This window comes from Nicotiana attenuata, unplaced genomic scaffold (assembly GCF_001879085.1).
Source record: "Nicotiana attenuata strain UT unplaced genomic scaffold, NIATTr2, whole genome shotgun sequence".
Lineage (NCBI taxonomy): Eukaryota > Viridiplantae > Streptophyta > Magnoliopsida > Solanales > Solanaceae > Nicotiana > Nicotiana attenuata.
Window position 1 is genome coordinate 1 of NW_017677497.1, and position 8,776 is coordinate 8,776.

An 8,776-nucleotide genomic window follows, 5' to 3' on the forward strand; every position below is an offset into this window, starting at 1 on the left:
CAGCGCTGACCGCGTAGAAATGAGCGCTGACCGCGCTTGGAGACTCCTGAAATGGGTGCTCTCTGAATCTCCTAGCGCGGCCGCGCAACAAATCAGTGCGGTCCGCGCTAGGTCCTCATGTCCCTACTTCAATGATTTTTGATACTTGAGCAGGTTTCACTCCGTTTCGAGCTGGTTCTTGACTTTCGTCATCTTGTCGCTCAAATCTGCAATCAAGCGCACTTTGTAAGCATTCTGAGTCTTTCATGACAATTCATACATAAGGCATAGGCAAGTATGGGCATAAAACGTGTTAAAATCATAGTTATCACTTAGGTTGTTTCTTGGGCGATTTTGAAGAGAATTCGAAGGGGCTTCATCAGGTATGAACTATTGGACTCGCATTATGTTTATATAGTGTAAAATCATGGATTGAACACTGAAATTTAAGGGATTAAATGCTAAAAATGGAGGTTAGGGCTTGAAACTTAAGAGAGCTTAAATTGATGATTTGAGGGGTCAAATGGACTCCGATTCTTGTGAGTTTGATATGTATAGACTCGTGGCGAGATAAGGATCATTTTGATGTAAAGTTTTCTGGATTTCGAGAAGTGGGCCCGGGGCTCGATTTTTGCCAACTTAGTGAATTTTGGTGTTTTTTCGAGTCTTTTCGATTGGGTTATGTTTCTTTAGCCTATTGTAATGTATTCGTTGTGGTTTTAATCAGATTCGGCATGCGAAGAGGTTGATTCGAAAGGCAAAGGCATAGCGAGCTAGACTTGTGGGCGGCTTGAGGTGAGTAATAGATGTAGATGATGACCTGAGGGTTTGAAACCCCGGTATATCACATTGTGACGCTATATTGAGGCGAGACACGTACTCTATGACGAGTGCGGGGTCGATTGTGACTGGGGTTTGTGACCTAGTCCGTTCCGATTGATGTTCGTACTGTGTTCTTGACTAGAAATTGTTTGGTAATCATCCTACTTGGATTTTATGAATATATTTGGGGCTTTGTGCCTATCATTTGCATCCTTTAGGGATCCTTATCACTGCTTCCATGATGCTTGGCATATTTCATGATATCAGTCCTGAGTTAGACACTGCCTCGAAATGTTTAGTAAATAAATAAAGGTTTAAACACTTAGCTCTATAATTCCTAATAATTGAAACTAAAAATGAACAATTTGACTGTGCCCAAGTGGCTTGCATGCATATATATATATGGACTGAGTGTGGATCGGGCTGCACGTCGCAGCAAATACTACGATGATATTGCGCTTGGGCTGTAGGAGCCCCTCCGGAGTCTGAACCCCCACAGTGAGCGCGGGTACCCAAATGGATCGGGCTGCGCGCCGCAACGGTCATGTGCATTGCATTGCATTCATGCATTTATACCTATTTGTCTTACTTGTCCTGGTATTGTTGTTGTTCCACCGTTTTATGTGCTGAATCGTTGATTATAGCTTTATATTGTAATATTTTGAAATTTCTTACTTTCAGCCATTATATATGTTTATTACTCACTGAGTTGGAAGTACTCACTTTACTCCCTGCACCTCGCGTGCAGTTGCAGGTATCATTCACCCGGTAGCGGGTTATTAGCGGATTGAAGGTATTGTTATTGTAGCTGAGCAAGGTGACCGCCAGCGTTCGTGGCACCGGATGTTGTCTTTTGTTTTCCAGAAATTTTACTTGTATATTTATTGGCCTGTAGTTGTGTTAAGGTTTCCTTAGATGCTCGTGACTTGTGACACCCCGGTCGGGTAGTAATTAACAATTTCTAATGCCATTAAGTTGTATCTTCTATTCATTTATGTTTAATAATAGTTAGTGAAAGGATTTGGGTTAGTTGGCTGGCCTTGTCTTCACGAGAGGCGCCATCACGACCGGGTATGAGAATTGGGTCGTGACACTAATACCACCATTGAGAAGAAAAAGAAACTAATCAAGATGTGCCAAAATACAAGTTACATAATACATACTAATTTTTGTTCATACAAGTTACATGTTATCTCTTACAAACTTCATAAATCCTTAAAGGTTCGGAGCAATTTCCGTTGGTGGTGGCGGAAAAGTAGCTCGGTCATCGCCGCTTCCATTGTTGGGCGAAACATCATCCTTCGCAAGTTCAGCTAGCATTTCTTCGTAAGCTTTGTCGTCCTCTGGTTGTGATTCAACAAGTCCAAAATTTCTTCTTTCCGAACGGATCCAATCTCTGACGAGTACTGATTTTTCCAAGCGCTCCTTCATAGACGCTCTATAATCACCGACTTGAAGTCTTGCTTGACTAAAAGCGCTCTCCGATGCCACTGTTGAAGCTTGAATAGTTAAAATGTCTCGGGCCATCTTTGAAAGAACCGGAAAGTGTTTTTCTTTTTCCTTCCACCATTGCAAAAGATAAAGGAGCCGTCGGGATTCACTTCCTCAATTCCTTGCAATAAATAAACTTCAAGCTTATTTTGTTGTGAAAAATCATTACTACTAGAATCTTGAGAACCCCTAAACCTCGCCCAAGCACTAAGTGCTCTTACTCCCGCAATTCTTTTAGATGATTGAGAATCAGAAGAAGAAGGAGTTGAAATATTTGGTCTAGCATGGTTTAATGCAACTTGATAAGCATTATAAAGAGTTTGAGCATGTATTCTAATTGAGGTTATTACTTCCGGAAGTTGAGCCAACTCATCATCTTCAAGTGCTAAACCATTATAAACAGTTTCATTCCAAAATTGAGGACCTTCTAATTTCATACAACGATTTAATAAAGCAGCAAAACCATAAATAGGGGGAATAGGGGAAAAATATTTTTTAAACTTTTTTCTCATAGAATCTATAGCAAGTTTATAAATTTCCCCACCCTTTGAAATGAGCAAACAAATTTGCAAGTTCTGCAATATAAACTAAACAGTTAGAAATAGTAGGATAATACTGCCCAGAAAATTCATTTGTAGAAATATGAAATTTTTCTAAAAAATCAACAAACATTTTAACACTAGCCCAATCCCCATTCGTAAGGTGCTCATCATCATCACTTACATGTGCATTAAAACATTGAGTTTATGGGGTTTCTATATTCATATGCAACAACCAAACTTTCATACATGTAATTCCATCTAGTTGAACAAGGTTTAGGAACCTCTCTTTCTCTTAGGCCACATTCATCGCATCTTTTAAAATATTCTCTAAGTCTACTTCTATGGTTTGAATAAAAAATCTAGTTAAGAACCATTTTAACCTTTTCAATTCGAACATTTTAAATTCTCATACCATCACCCACAATTAAATGGTAAATATGACAAATACATCTAACATGAAAAATGTTACTAAATGCAGGATTTAGCGTAGTGGTAAGCAAGTCTATAGCATTTGTGTTATTAGTAGCATTATCCATCGAAACCGATATTATTTTATCACTAATGCAAAAATATCTACAAATATTCGTAACTACGCTAGCAATAAACGGCCATGTGTGACGTGAAGCAGTTATTCTATAAGCAATTATACGCTTTTGTATTATCCAATCCTCATCAATCTAATGACTGATAACAGTAAGGTAATCACAGTCGTTGCCACTTCTACCAATATCAGTTTTAATAGCAACACGATAATTTATATGAGTAAATAAATAGCGCAAATATTTATATATTTATAGATATCGCTCTTTATGATTGTGCGATGAAAACCTTTATAAGTAGGATTAAAATATTTTCTAATATAATGCACAAGCGAAGGGTCAGAAGGAAACTATAGGGTAAGCACATAACAGTTACCATTTTTGCCAATTATTCCCGATCTTTTTTCAGATCATAATATAAAATACTACCGGTAACAGTGTTAATTTCCGGTTGAAATAGATTTGAACCGTTACTAGGGTCAGCCTGACTAGGACTAGGTACACTTTTTCTCTCGGCCAAAGCTTTCAGACGAAGATATCTGACTCTATCTTGAGGGTGGTTTTTTATGCGTCTAGCCAAAGTTCCCCCTTTCCCCCGCGATGCAAAATATTTAAAAGCTAACTCCATACCACAAGTTTTACACTTAGCCTTATTTTTTGGAACTAGTTAAGTAATAAATGGCCAAACATCAGATTTTTCCGCCCGTTTGGTAGGTTGTCTAGAAAAAGTAGGGGCAGTAACAGGAGTATCAGATGGGTTATCATTTGGATTAGCATGGTTATCACTAGTTGGGTTAACATTAGGAGCATGACTAGTGGGTGTATCATCATCCGGTTGAATTTCATCAAGGCTAAGGATTATTTATGTAATTATATACTTATCAACTCTTGGATAAATACCTTATTATGGTCAATAATACGGGTTGGTTGTTCTCCTTTACAAGTTTAACTTATAGTAATAGGTAATTCTTTATTATGATAACCTGAAAAATTTACTATAATTAGTTAAACTACATTGATATATAAGAAAATTTATTATACACTAATATTATATAAATTGTTTACACAATTAGGCCATTTACAAAAAAAATTGCAGGTATAAGTTTTAGTGATTGTGTATAAAGATATTAGATAACAAAGTATAAGTTATTATAGATAAGCATTATACACTACTATCTTAAAAAAATTATTTACACAATTAAGTCATTTACAAAAACAAAAATTGCAGGTATAAGTTTTATTGATTGTGTATAAAGATAAGTGCACTAACCAGTATATAAATCTCTTAACATTAAAAAAGCTTAGAAGTAGAATAAAACATTGTGTATAAACAAATTCTCTCTAGTGTTGTAGCTTTGGCAGTGATCTTGAATATGGCGAATCAGCAGCAAGCATCGAGTAGGCCATGGATACTCGAAGTCGTACCTCTTCTAGTAGTCATACTAATCGCTGCTCATGTGCTCGCTTTGGTATATTTTCCCTATCTCTCACTCACTGTGTGTGTCTGTGTGTGTGTGTTTTGCACTAGTACATAGTGTGATTTTTTGAAGCATTTACTGAATTTGGGTGTAGGTGTACTGGATTTATCGGCTAGCAACTGAGAAACAGCCTCAGAGGAGAAAAAAGCACTAGCAATATGTAGATTAGATTGAATTTTCATTTCGCTTCAGCTTTTAGGAAAATGCAAGGTACAAAACCCTAGTATTTTCTTGTCTTTTCTTTTTCTCCTTTAGGTTTGTGAAACTTTCAATTGGTTCTTTGAAATATGAAGTACTAAAAATAGAAATTTGAATTACTCAAGAATTTGAGTTCTTGAAAAGTATATTATGGTTAAATAATTGTTGAATATTTGTCCTGTTTGTACAATTATCACTTGGTATTTTGTGCAGGACACACCAGACTATGACATTATCATAGATTCATATGCCAGTAAAAATATACAGAACTTGTAATATTGTTGTTGTTATTATTTATATATATTTAACTTATTTTTCATTTTTTTATTTGATCTGATATTGACATGGGTTGAGCTTAAATGGAGAAATATGGTGAGGATTCATATAGCCGATCTCGACTTGTTTAGGACTAAGACATATTAGTTGTAGAGACCACAGTGTGAGGTGTCAATTCTGTTGGATGAAGAAATTTGGTAATGGGTGGTGGTTTTTTCTTTGGCCGATCATATGATTCTTGATGGCCCCAACTTTAGGGGTTTTGCGGGTGTCGCTTTCTTTGAATTGAACTGCCCATATTTATATTCCCTGATGTATAAGATGGCTGCAAATGTGAATGAATTTTTATAGCAGTCACGGGAGAGTGAATTATTCTTTTCTTTTGCTATTGAGCTGCTTTAAGTGGCACATGATGTGAATGTTAAATATGATAGAGAAGTCTTTGGAGTCTAATTGGAATAGACTAAGCATTGTGGTAATTTTAAGCATAGCTAGTATGTGCAAAGTTGCCATTCACGTTTGTGTTCCGGTAGTGTGCAACAAAGAAATAAAAGGATGTTATTTGTCAGAGGAATACAGAGACTATTTAAAATCTAGTGTTTTGATCTTAATCCTCTTCATCTTGACTGACAGAAGGAAAACAATAACTTAAGTGGGTGACAAGGTAGCAAATTTCTACTAAAAAGAAGCAATATAGCAGAGGAATGAAACCAACTCTTAGAGGGAGCTTATTTTGGTGAAGTTACGTATCAAAATCTTTGAAGTGATAATTTAGTTAAATAAGGTAATTGGAGTCAACTTTTGGTAAGGAAATGAGGTTGGGGAAAGTCCTGTACATCTTCTAAGGGGGTAAGGTGGCAAACCTTCTCTAAGAGTGAAAGCCTTTTTTCTCCTTTGATGTGGCTTCATACTAAGCTAGGATGCCATGGAACTGTATGAAGAATGTTTTGTACTTAGCAGAAAGTGATTGTTTCATTGCTTAAAGCTCTAGAATGATGTGAAGCATGAGCTTATCACTTATTATGGGTGGAGTTATGTGACTTAGAGTGGTGCAAGGCAATTTGAGCAAGAATTATTCGCTCTTCTTTTTCTTTTGTTTCGGAATTTGTTTAGAGGTGATATTCTTATAATTGATGGTGTTGAAGATGCAACAGTTTGTGTAAGAATCTTGCACTCTGATACTAATATTGATGTAGCACCAAAAGGAAGGAGGGAGAACGTGGAGACAAATACAGAGAGATAGTGATTGAGAGAAGGAATCAACTCATAAAATATAATTTATCAAATGAAGTGGTTCATCAAATTGAAAGGAGGGTCTCAGGGTCCTGTTTATATATAGAGAACCTTGCACAAGATAGAATCCTAATACAACAGAACTTTATCTCTAAATAAGAGATAAAATAAAACCAAAGATAAGGCAAAGTTAGATAACGTCAATCTTATTTACTAACCTTTTTCCTGTTCTTTTAAGAAAAGAAAAAGATAATGGTAAAATCGAACAAGGGATAATGATAAAGGTTCGATGTAAAAATCTAATCTAGCTAATAATAAATATAAGATCTACTCTAAAAAGACATTAACCTCATCTAATAAGATAAATACTAAAATCTTCCAAATCTCTTAGGATGTAAATCAGTTGGCTTCAGCTATTCATTTATAAGGGGCTCTGGTGATTAGTGGCACTTATATAGTGTTATGTGCATGAACGTATGGTCTTCTGCGAAGTCAATGATTTATTTCCTTTCGCCGTAATATATTCTCAGAGGCTTACCTGCTAATGATAAAAGAACCTTTAAAACTTTAAAACTCTGGTGGATTTCTGGTGCATTTAGTGGAAGTGAAGTGCCCAAAAAAAGGTTCTTACGAGCATTTTATGTCTCCAGTAATATTTAGGATAGGCTAGTTTCAAAAGGTCAGGTGTTTTGGTGATTTAGTGTTAAACGATCTCCAGTGGGATTGCTGAGCGCTAGATACTTGAGAACATCATGTCTTACTGTCTCTTTTCTATTTTCTAAGTACTTCTCTCAGAAGTCCTGCTGACTGGTGATGATTGGTGGCAAACTATTAGCAGACATAGATGGTTCGATAGAATTATTAGGAATTAAGTGAAGAAGATAATACCTTTATACATGATTTATAAATTATTATTATGGTTTGACATTTCATGCTTATGCTAAAGATGGATAGTTTTGCATTTATCTGGTGATGATTGGTGATACCTTGACAGAGGTTTGCTTAAAAACGTCATAATCTAGGATTGCTGGGATTTCATTCTGAATTTCCAGCTAAAGAGCATAAGCAAGAAAAGGCCTATTTATTTATTTATTTTCTTTTGGGAGTGGTGTGTGGGGTTGAAATTTGTGTGATTGTTATATCGATGATTGTTAGAAAAACTTGATGTAGGACTGCACTGAGCAACAGTATAAACTATCAGCATGTTGTTAAAGCATCTGAACATTAGAATGAAGAATGGAGATTAAAAGATACAGAACACTCTAGCAAACAAAGGCTAACTTTTGAGAACCCTACATTAAATTCAGAATACTACTACTCTTTGTTGAACAATTTATATCCCACATTGGGTACATAAGGGCAACCGGAGAGCTTTGTAAGGGGTCGTTTGGTTGGAAAGAAGTTATCCCAGGATTAGTTATTCCACCTTTCCATGGGGATAAAAAACACTACAATCCTGGGATAATTAATCCCGAGATTAATTGTACCGCAGTTTTCTACCAACCAAACATGGGATAAACTCTTCTTAAATTTAGTCCCGGGATTAATTATTCCTTATCCCTCATACCAAACGAGCCCAAAAGGTCTTGACTTCATATTTTGGATTGGATGCTCAAATTGTTTCACATGATATCTATGCAATTCCATTTGTAAATCCACATAAAAATCCATGTGTAAACCCCATATAGGGGAGGGTGTTGAATTATATAATATCTCACATCAGCAATAAGCCATTCAGAGGAGTTTATAAAAGGTTTGAGCTACTCAACTTAAGGTTTGAGTTGGATGTTCAATTATTTCCCTTTTTGTAGACAAAAAAAAAATAAAGAAATAAAAGTTTCCCCTCTTTAATTGTTTAAGTAGAAATCCTGAGTTCGATCCTTATTTTCACCCAGTGATAAAAGTATTTACATGTTCTTGGACCAAGAGAAAGAATTAGACCCACATTTGAGGTAGGGTGTTGTAGACATAAAGTAAGTAATCTCTGAAATGGTTCACACTTCAACAACTCTCAGATGGAATAATCACATTTCTTTATCATTTCTGGATAATCTCCAATATATAAAATGCAAAGTTTATAACACTTTAATGAGGTGAGCAAAATTTATAACATATAGTACACTCATTTCTCTTCTTGATTGATAATAAATAATAAACCAAAATTACACCCTCAATAATAAATACCAAAGCAAGACTGTTACATGCCCCCCCCCCCCCC

At 35.8% G+C, this 8,776-nt stretch overlaps 1 long non-coding RNA gene across 1 annotated transcript in view; it reads left to right on the forward strand.

The window, feature by feature from the left end:
* Positions 1–4,623: 4,623 nt before the first annotated feature.
* LOC109221425 overlaps positions 4,624–8,776 on the forward strand; it is an 11,291-nt gene continuing 7,138 nt past the window's right edge. The window contains exons 1-2 of the long non-coding RNA XR_002067260.1: positions 4,624–4,842; positions 4,946–5,061. This is a non-coding gene — a long non-coding RNA (uncharacterized LOC109221425). The remainder of the gene's footprint in view (positions 4,843–4,945; positions 5,062–8,776) is intronic.